Source organism: Mus pahari, chromosome 2, assembly GCF_900095145.1.
Source record: "Mus pahari chromosome 2, PAHARI_EIJ_v1.1, whole genome shotgun sequence".
NCBI lineage: Eukaryota > Metazoa > Chordata > Mammalia > Rodentia > Muridae > Mus > Mus pahari.
In genome coordinates, this window is record NC_034591.1 from 61,531,091 (window position 1) to 61,538,640 (window position 7,550).

A 7,550-nucleotide genomic window follows, 5' to 3' on the forward strand; every position below is an offset into this window, starting at 1 on the left:
CAGAGGTCCTGAGTTCAATTTCAAGCAATGACATGGTAGCTCACAACCATCTGTAATGGGATCTGATGCCTTCTTCTGGTGTGTCTGAAGATGCTACAGTGTATTCATATAAATAAGATAAGTCTTTAAAAAAATCAACTAGAGATGAAGGCAATTGGATGGGGGAGGAGGAAGTAGTGGGTGGGTTAACCAAAACTAAGTATGAGTGGTAAAGATCTTGTGGATACCCACTGGTTAGCATGTTGCTCTCTCTCCTCTTATTGCAAAACCCCTTGGAAGAATCTTCTTGTTTTGGGGATGAGTGACAACTGTAGGATCATTTCTTTAGTTGCATGTCTACCTATTATCAATGATTTCCAATCAGAGAGCTCAGTACATGTTCAAGATCCATAATTAGCAAACTGTTGCATACGTCCCCTGTTGGACCGTGGAGATTTCCCTGTTAGCTTTCAGGAAAACATGGAGAGACAAAATTTCCATTCAAAGCATTTTTCATAGACATAAATAGAACTGGGGTAGGAAGGACACACTCTGGTGCATATACCAGAGGAAGGGCATGCTCAGAAGGCAAGAGAGAAGGAGGCAGATCAGGGCTAATGTGCTTTATCCAGTCTTTACTTGAGTAAATACCGAGTGTTGCTTTTTCTTCACCACTGTGAGATCTTGAATAATACTACCACCAGAAACCATTGTGATTCATCCATTTAGTCTAGACAAAGGAACTTACATCTGTCTCCCTCTAACACTTCACCCTATTTTTCTTCATTTTTTTTTTTCAGAAACTACTATGTTCTTTGACAAAGTGGTTGCATCACTAACTTCCACCAGCAGTGGATAACAATTCCCATTTCTAAATATTGCCACCAACGCTTGGCATCACCTTCTCATTTTACCACCCTAATAGGTTTGGGGTAATAGCAGTGCCTGGTAAACAGCACCTTTTGTGTGTACATTAATGTACATTTCCCAATGGCTAGGGAGACATTTCTACTTTATTTTCTTACTATTTCTCTATCTTTTTGGAAAAATATCCAAATACTTTGCTCATTTTTTTTATTTTTTTAATGTTTTATTAGATATTTTCTTCATTTACATTTCAAATGCTATCCCAAAAGTCCCTTATACCCTCCCCCTGCCCTGTCCCCCTACCCACTCACTCCCACTTCTTGACCCTGGCTTTCGCCTGTACTGGGGCATATAAAGTTTGCAAGACCAAGGAACCTCTCTTCCCAACGATGGCCTACTAGGCCATCTTCTGCTACATATGCAGCTAGAGACACGAGCACTGGGGGTACTGATTAGTTCATATTGTTGTTCCAACTATAAGGTTGCAGACCCCTTCAGCTCCTTGGGTAATTTTTCTAGTTCCTCCATTGGGGGCCCTGTGTTCCATCCAATAGATGACTGTGAGCATCCACTTCTATATTTGCCAGGCACTGGCATAGCCTCACAGGAGACAGCTATATCAGGGTCCTTTCATCTTTGCTCATTTTTCAATTGAGTTTTTCTTATTATTCATTAGTATGACCTTTTATATAATATCTTTATATAATAACCTATTATATACATGGTTTGCAAATATTTTCTTCCATTTTGTGGACTATCCTTTCATTTCATGCCCTTTGGAGCATAAAAATAATTTTTAAATAGACTTTAACTTATTTTTAATTATTTGTGTTTTAGGTCTCATCTCCAAGATGTATGCTTATATCTTCTTATATCTCAGTCTTCAATCTGTTTCTGTTAACTTTTCATGAAAAAAAGACTTGATATAGCTATTTTTTCCATCAACATTTATGAACACTATTCCTTCTCTCATTACATAGCTGCTACACACTTGTAGAAAAAATCAATACTTTGATTGACATGAGTTGCCAACTGAAATTACTTATCACTTGTTTACCTAACCTGCCTTCTCCCCAAACTCCCTACTTCCTCTCCCTCCCACCCTGTCCCTGTATTCACAAAAAGTAAATGGTTCTTTTTTAGAAAATAGTTACATCTCATTTACTATTTATTTCCAACATAATGATGGGTATTCACTGCATTTTCATGTTATGAAGGAGACTTGAGCTTTGTGGAAAAATAATAGTCATTGTGTACAATTCTACCTAAGTACCTGAATGAAATATGCAACTAATTCCTGGATTTTTTTTTTTTAAAAAGGAGCCTAAAAGGCAAGTAACTAACCATTGGTAAAAAAAAAAAAAAAAAAAGCCACAGAGAATTTGAATAGACCAAAGACAAATATTAAAACCCCAGTCAAAACTCACCCCTTGACATTCCAAAAGTTGTTTCAATGGGTTATGAACTTAGGTGATTCTCTTCTTAGTTTATTCACCCTATACAGAAGGCTCTATTGAAAAATGGGATCTCACAAAACTGAAAAGCTTCTGTAAGGCAAAGGACACTGTCAATAGGACAAAACAGCAACCTACAGATTTGGAAAAAAATCTTTACCAACCCTACATCCAATAAATAACTAATATCCAATATATACAAAGAACTCAAGAAGTTAAGACTCCAGAGAAACAAATAACTCTATTAAAAAATGGGGTACAGGGCTAAATAAAGAATTATAAACTGAGGAATCTCAAGTAGCAGAGACGCACCTAAAGAAATGTTCAACATCCTTAGTCATCAGGGAAATGCAAATCAAAACAACCCTGAGATTCCACCTCACACTAATCAGAACAGCTAAGATGAAAAACTCAGGTGACAGCAGATGATGGTGAGGGTGTAGAGAAAGAGGAATACTCCTCCACTGCTGGTGAGATTGCAAGCTACTATAATCATTCTGGAGATCAAGCTGGCAGTTCCTCAGAAAACTGCAAGTAGGTCTCCCTGAAGAGCCAACTATACAACTCCTGGGCATATACCCAAAACATGCTCCAACGTATAACAAGGACACATGCTCCACTGTGTTCATAGCAGCCTTATTTATAATAACCAGAAGCTGGAAACAACCCAGATGTCCCTCAACAGAACAGATGCAAAAAAAAATGTGTCACATTTACACAATGGAGTACCACTCAGCTATTAAAAACAATGATTTCATGAAATTCACAGGCAAATGGACGGACTAGAAAATATCATCTTGAGTGAGGTAACCCAGTCACAAAAGGACACACATGGTTTATACTCACTGATAAGTGGTTATTAGCCCAAAAGCTTAGAATACCCACAATACACCTCGCAGAGCATATGAAGCTTAAGAAGGAAGACCAAAGTGTGGATGCTTCAATCCTACTTAGAAGGAGGAACAAAATAATCACAGGAGGTAAAGGGAGGAAGGAACCTGGGTGGGAGAGAGGAGGGGGAGAGGAAAAGGGGGGCAGGATAAGGTACAGGAAGAGATAGGAGAGGGTCAGGAAATTGAACAAAAATAGGTATCAGTGGAGGATGGGGAACTGGGGGTAGCCACTAGAAAGTCTCAAATGCCAGAGAAGCAAGAGATTCCCAGGACCCAATGTGGTGACATTAGCCAAAATATCCAACAAAGGGGAGATAGAACCTGTAGAGGCCATCTCCAGTAGATAAGAAGTGGAGGGATGGGGCCACCCACCCATCTCAAAAAATTTTAACCCAGAATTGTTTCCATCTAAAGGAAAAACAGGAACAAAAAGTGAGTAGAGACTAAAGGAAAGGCCATCCAGCGATCACCCCCTAGGGATCCATTCCATATGCAGACACTATTGCTGATGCCAAGAAATACTTGCTGACAGGAGCCTGGTATAGCTGTCCCTGAAAGGTTCTGCCAGCACTTGAACAATACAGATGCACATACTCACAGCCAACCTTGGGACTGAGCCCAAGGACCCCAATAAAGGAGTTAGGGAAGGACTGAAGGAGCTGAAGGGGATTGTAACCCCATAGGAAGAACATCAACTAACTAGACCACCCAAAGCTCCCAGAGACTAAACCACCAATCAAAGAGTACACATGGAGGGACCCATGACTCCAACTACATATGCAGCAGAGGATGGCCTTATCTGGCATCGGTAGGAGGGGAGGCCTTTAGTCCTGTGGAGGCTTGATACCCAAGCCTAAAGGAATGCTAGACTGGTGAGGTGGGAATTGGTTGGTGGATGGGGGAACACCCTCCTAGAGGCAAAAGAGAGATGAGGTATGTGATGGGATGTTGCAGAGGGGAAACCAGGAAGGAGGACATTTGAAATGTAAACAAATAAAATAATAATTTAAAAAAATGATACTTGATGAAAATATATAATCCTGACCATAACAAAATTTAAGAACTCTCCCTAAACCCTGACATAGCTCTCTCTTGTGAGACTATGCCAATGCCTGGCAAATACAGAAGTGGATGCTCACAGTCATTTATTGGATAGAACACAGGGCCCCTAATGAAGGAGCTAGAGAAAGTACCCAAGGAGCCAAAGGAGTCTGCAGCCCTATAGGAGGAACAATGATACGAACTAACCAGTAGCCCCCAGAGCTGTGTCTCTAGTTGCATATGTAGCAGAGGATGGCCTAGTCAGCTATTAATGGGAGGAGAGGCCCTTGGTATTGCGAAGATCATATGCCCCAGTACAGGGGAATGCCAGGGCCAGGAAGGGGGAGTGGGTGGGTTGGGGAGCAGGGCAGGGGGAGGATATAGGGGGCTTTGGGGATAGCATTTGAAATGTAAATGAAGAAAATATCTAATTAAAAAAAAAACTCTCCTTAAAAGGAAGATTGATGAAACTCCTTGCCAACTGCCTAAAATAGAGAAGGTTTCCCTCAAGAGGCTCTTGCTTAGAAAGACCATGATTGCTCACCAGTGGATGAATTAAGGAATTGCTCCACTTACAGAAAGCTTCATTCATCAGCTCCACCTCGTGGTGAAAAGTGCTAAGTATTTACATAACTCCTTGAAGGTGCCAGACTCGCATTGACAAGGTCACTTAAGACTTGTGAATCTGCAGAAAACAAAGACATGGAGATCTATGGGTGATATAGGAAAATTCAAACTAGCTCCCTGGAAAATAACCACTTCAGCTTGCCCAAGTCCATATAAGTATGTACATGCAATGATGGTCATAATTTCAGTACTTACAGAAAGCTAAAAGTAGAAATATTTTATTTTTAACATTTCTCTCATAGTTAATTGCCTTTTGTTTTTGAATCTGAATATTTTTTTAATTTTCATCGATGTCAAAACTATATATTAAATGTGTCACATTGCAACATAAACTCAGAATTCAGTCTTGGTTACAAACTATACACCAAGGCCAATATCTAGCTCTATGTAGTTTAACAATTAAAAAGAACCATTCACAAAGCTAATTATTGAGCCTTAATTTTAAGCATATATTTAGAGAGGTTATCTGGCCTCACTTCTAGCTGAGGAGTAGGGGGTTACTTTTTCTTTTAGATTATGGCCATCGATACGTTGTCCTTGCTCCAGAGGCTAGCCCCAAACCTATGCACATATTGTCAGCACTAACCAGTCTCAAAGGAAAATAAATAAACAAATCTGAACTTGGGAAGAAATAATGTTAGATGGGCCCAAGGGAGTTGGAGACTCCAAGTTAGATACAATCAAGATATGTGGTACGTAAACATGCATGAAAGTTTCAGATGAGTAATTTAAAACATTATTTAAAAAGAAGTATCTCTCCATTAATTATTTATTCACTTTACGTCCCAATCACAGCACTCCAACTCCTCCCAGTCCCCTTTCACATGGCCCCTCCTCCATCCCTCCCTCCATCTCTGAGAAGGGGGAGGTACCAACCCAGCATGACACATCAAGTCACTACAGGACTATGCATAATCTCTCCCATCGTGGAAAAATACCTGAGAAGACGAATTTAAGAAAGGAAAACTTTCTTTCATCCTTGATATGAGGGAAATACAGTCCACAAAAGCAGGAAAGGAAAGACAGTAGGGACATGGGGAGACTGGTCACAGCGGGTGCACAGTCAGACAAAGAAAGAACAAATGTTGGTACTCATCTGTCCTTCACTTCTTTGTTCTTTCTAAAACCTCCCCCCATGGAATAAAGCTTCCTGCAGTTAACATGAGTCTTCACACCTTAATTAATCCAATCTAGAAACTCCCTTACAAACACACCTAAATGTCTGCTTCCAAAAATTCTAGATCTTGTCAATTGGATGATCAGCATTAACTGTCACATCTTTCCACACTTGTTAAAACATTTGCAGGACTTTAGCATTCAATCATCACTGCGTTAATTTTCCCATCATCTACTACACCAGAGACCAACCTTCACTGTACCGGTCAGACATTGGTGTCTCACTGAACCACGGGAGAATGCCTCCACAAATCTGAACTCGATAAATCTTTTGGAGAAGTTATTTTCAGACTAGCACAGGTTTCATCACGTCCTCAATAGCATTCCTAAGAACTCATACACAGAAAAGGACAAAGAAACGAAATGCCAGATAAACATCTGCACATAGCTTGTTATAACCACTGTGGTTGACTTTCAGGGAAACATTCACAGGGTTTGCCCTCTCAAAAGACCAATTGTATGATAAAAATCTTTACTGCTAAGCATAAGCACATTTTCTCCCTCAGATGATGTAAGGTTACTTCTTTCAGCAGATCATCAACAGTCCCTTTGTTCTGCTGTGACAGAGCCTCCTGCCTTATGTGAACTGACTGGACCATGTACTATGTATCTAACTGCCAACTCTCCGTGTCTTCAGTTTGGACAGGAGACCGAGAGCTAGTGGTGAGCAAAGTCTGTGGCAGCTTCCATTTTTAACTTGTAGCAAAAAGCAATGCCTGTTGAATAATGCAAATGAGCATAAGCAAAGCCTGTGTCCTTACATAACTTGCTACATAAAATTCCCGTTTCATTGCAAGTCCAGTATTAACTCCATACATCCCAGAAATGGAATCGTAAAGGCACACAAATTTATATTCAACTGTTCAAAAGTTTCCACTTTTTCCAAAAACTGATTTCTGAAGTACTTCCCAATGTCGTGTCTGTCATGAGCACACTGTCCAAAATATTGCCAGTCATAAAAATTTGCAACGCATGGTGAAGAAATAAAACTAATTATTATATTAATGGGTTTTAAGTATGCTTGTGGATAATATAAAAAAACAAACTTTTTACATAATTTATCTTTCAATTTCTTAGCCATATTTAAATAACATAACTTCCGCTATGTCATTTAGCATGTAAACAGCAGTGTTTCTGGTCACATGCATATTTGCACATATTAATAACTTTTATAGAACACACAATTTCCACTACATTCAATAGACATTCCCACAACTTGCTATCTGTGATGAATTTCATGCTTTAGGAAGATATTTCAGTCAGACACATAACTGCTTAGTTTATAAACAACAAAGATAAAATCTATTCACATTTCAATAGTCTTCTCCCTTCACTAGATTTGGATTGCACATTTTTTTGTCTCTTGTCTTTGCTTCTGTAGCAATTTGTTCCTTTTTTTTTTTAATTTTATTTTATTTTTTATTATTTTCTTTATTTACATTTCAAATGCTATCCCGAAAGTTTCCCATACCCCTCCCCCCACCTCTGTTCCCCTACCCACCCACTCCCACTA